Genomic DNA, 3,748 nt, shown 5'->3' on the forward strand with positions numbered 1-3,748 from the left:
ATGTATATCTCATCCGGTAATCCATCATCCCGCAATGCAGTTGTTGCCGAGATATTTCACTTATTGTGATATATATATAGATTTATATTTAGATTGTCGAAAAGTCGAACGATAAAGCATCGGACGAAATAAATAATAATAATAATTAACTTTAAATATTGTTAAAGAAATAATTATTGCTCATAAAGAGAGATAGCAACACAAAATAATAATTTATTATTTTGGACTTCTGTCACTATGTTTCTTGCTTGATTAAATAAATAAATTACGCGAAATACATGCTTCAAAATTTATTGTTGCAATATAATTACGTATAATTTAATGTATGTAAAAGATAATTAATTAATTATTAATTATATTAATCATATCAAATTATTTCCTGATACTTGTCGCGATCGCGTTTGGAAAAGTATTTGACGGAGCGTCTTATAATATAATAAATTTAACGAAATTGATTTTAAAAAATGCATACAACTGAATCGGTTTTGTATTTTATTACTATATCATATATTTAGACACCGACGATCGGTCATATTAATTTCTTTCAAATTATCTTCGGATTTATTTGCTGTGATCTGGAAATCAAAATGCTGGATACTTGCTCATATTGAAAAAAAATGTTGCGACTAATTTGCTGTTGTTTGTTGAAATGTATAATGTGTATTTTAAATATATGATAATATATGTTACATACAATGTATATTTTTGAAAATACTAAAAGAATAAAATTGTTTTCTTTCTTTGTTTTTTTAGAAATGTAAGATAATAAATTTGGTTAAAAAATGATTTTTTCAATGAAAATTCAGCACTTTTCTGTTAAAAATATAAGTCTTGAGACACATTAATTTTAACAGATTGTTGGATAATTTTGCGCCTTACCGCGTGATTTTGTTTGACCTCACGAGCATGTGGCTGCGATGATAAATTCTTATCGTAAGAAAATCAGTATAACATAACAATAACATGGTATTTGAACGACTACCTGTCTACCGCGTTATCAAATTGCGATAGTAGGTGAATAAAATATATAGTTAGAAATCTAAAGAGCAATCGCGATGATATTTTCTCTATTTTTGTGTAATTTAAATTAGAAATTCTTGTGTGTATCAATAATTTACTAAATATATTAATAAATATAAGCTAACATATTTTGTTTCTAAATAACTATACACAAATAGAAAAATAGAAATAGAAAAAAATTTTAAATATGATAAAAGCGAGATATTATTTTTTTATATATTATAAATATAGAATTAAGTAAAGTGTTTCTTCTCTATCTTTTTAGAATCAATTTACCTGCAAAGATTATGAATTTTCCAAATTAATATCATATTGGAAGAACTCTTGCCTGCCGCGTGAGTCATCAGAAGATTTTAAAATATTTGAGTGATTATGCCCCCAGCACTTTGATATATGTTGACATAATCAGGTAAGAAAATAATGGAAAAGAGTTGGGTGCTTATCTAAAAATTAATTAATTTTTTTTTCAGTTTAATACAAGAGTTGAACACGTTCGACTTGAACTATCTGAATAAAATAATAAAGATATTAAGTGATCTGTGAAAGTGAAAAAATTAAAGACAACCGAAACGGGATTTCAGTACTTTGATACAATTATGATTTGTAACGGGTAAATCGAATCGCATACTATTGCACGTTTTATTGAATATGATTTTGTGTCAGTAGACAAATGTTATTTCAATCCTTTTTAGACACTATTTTGATCCTAATATACCGATTATACCCGATATCGATAATTTTTAAAAGAGTTTAATACTGCACGCGTATAGATAGCTGGATGAATTTGTCAAAAAAAGTATTAGTGTTAGATGCAGCTTCATCTGATATTGATATAGGAATCGAGTTATTCGATTACACTGTTTGCATGTAATACTTAAGTCACAATCATGATAGATGAGCGATTAAAAATTTTATTCAAAAATAATTAAGATTTTTTAAAATGATTCAACTTTACATACGTAATTAGACAAAAAACAGTTTAAGATTTATTTGACATATTCTCTCTTTTCTTGCAAATTATCAAATCCTTTACCATCGAATGATATAATAAGTAGCTAGTGTCAAAAGTATACATGAAACTAGACGGAAACACTGTCAATGATTAACATTTTTATTTTTTGTACTTGTTACAAATATAACTTTCCTTTTTGAACGAAAATTGTGGTATATGAACTAACAATAATTATGTAACGCCACTTTACAAATATCTCATCAACATCGAATATTCTTTAATGTGCATTATCAGTATACTTACCTTAAGCAGATCAGAAAATCACAATAATATCAAAATGACATCATAATGACTATCAAAAGTCATAAAGTACGGTTGTTATACTATTCCTCATGTTTTATATGCAGGTATGACAATTTATTTATCATAACTATCTAAGACATCACGATGAGTAATTCTAGATATAACTACCCATATAGTACAGAACATTGCAACAACATTGCAACATGTTGTATAGGTTTGCAATTATCGTTGTGCGATATTTACACGCATCATTTAAGACGTATTATGCAATTCTAATGCTTGATCTGGAGAGATAATATATTAAATTTTTATATTAAATTTTACAAATATCCTATATTTTTGTATATAATTATTTATATGAGAGAGTATAGGTATATTCTCTCATATATAAGATATAAGCATCTTATTTTAACCCTCCGACTGAATATGTGAGTGGTTGACGTCTCCAAAGCAAAATAACATTTACTTTTATCAGCAAAATTTTAGAAATTTATATATTATCTCTAATTCTGATTTATCAACGATTTTTGTTAAAAACATTGTCCGTTTGACCCTCTTAAATAATTCAACTTTTGTAAGCAGATATCGATCAGCATTATTTTTTTTCTTGGACATTAAGCCTCGAAGTGAAAAATCTTAAAAAGATTTTTTTCTTCTCCATATAGAAAAAGAAGTTACATATTTTTAAAGATCCCTTTTTTAAAGACTCATCTTCTTCTTTTGTTTGTATTCAGAATTTATTAAAAATAAAATATTAAATAAATAATTTTTATCAAAATGACTATGAAATCATCAACTACAATGTAGACAGATGTTTCATAAATTTTTTCAGATTATTTTAAATACTTTAAGGTGAGGAAAATAGCGTCGGACGCAAAAGACCTAGAGTCTTTTCGGCACCTAATAAATATGTGGTATTCTAGAAAGGTGCCAAAAAAACATATTCAATCGGAAGGTTATTAATATTCTTACTTTATCTCTTTTAATGAATGCTCTTTCACGTATATTTAAAACTGTATTATTTAATTTTAGCTTTAAGTTATGTCTAAAATCACGTGAAACTAACTTGAATTTTATTTCAAAATAATGTGTTCTTTTTCCGCAGTTATTTTTAATAGTTTTTTTTAACAGTTGGCGGAAATACAACGCAGCTAATCAATGTTAAAAAAAAAGAATTTTCGATTAAAATTAAACCAAATAATTTCTAAGTTCTAAATTCCTGAATTTTGAAGCTTTGTCAAAGTATTTTAGCTAGTTATTTAAAATAACTGTTATAAAATTAATAATTTATCGTTCAATTCACTTAATAAATATATATACATATATAGATATATATTTTTTATACATATATCATAGAATTGGAATTCTGTCACAATGCGTACAGGTAATAATACTCCACTATTAAAAAGTGTTTCTTATAATAATAATAATATGCATATAGTTATATACATAATTTATATGTATAAATTTTAG

At 25.7% G+C, this 3,748-nt stretch overlaps 1 long non-coding RNA gene and 1 pseudogene across 1 annotated transcript in view; both read left to right on the top strand.

The window, feature by feature from the left end:
• LOC115238148 lies at nucleotides 1-2,852 on the top strand (annotated as a pseudogene).
• A 729-nt stretch (nucleotides 2,853-3,581) lies between these two features.
• Nucleotides 3,582-3,748, top strand: part of LOC115238145 — a 3,523-nt gene continuing 3,356 nt past the window's right edge. The window contains exon 1 of the long non-coding RNA XR_003884450.1: nucleotides 3,582-3,659. This is a non-coding gene — a long non-coding RNA (uncharacterized LOC115238145). The remainder of the gene's footprint in view (nucleotides 3,660-3,748) is intronic.

This window comes from Formica exsecta, unplaced genomic scaffold, assembly GCF_003651465.1.
Source record: "Formica exsecta isolate Colony F162 unplaced genomic scaffold, ASM365146v1 scaffold3217, whole genome shotgun sequence".
Lineage (NCBI taxonomy): Eukaryota > Metazoa > Arthropoda > Insecta > Hymenoptera > Formicidae > Formica > Formica exsecta.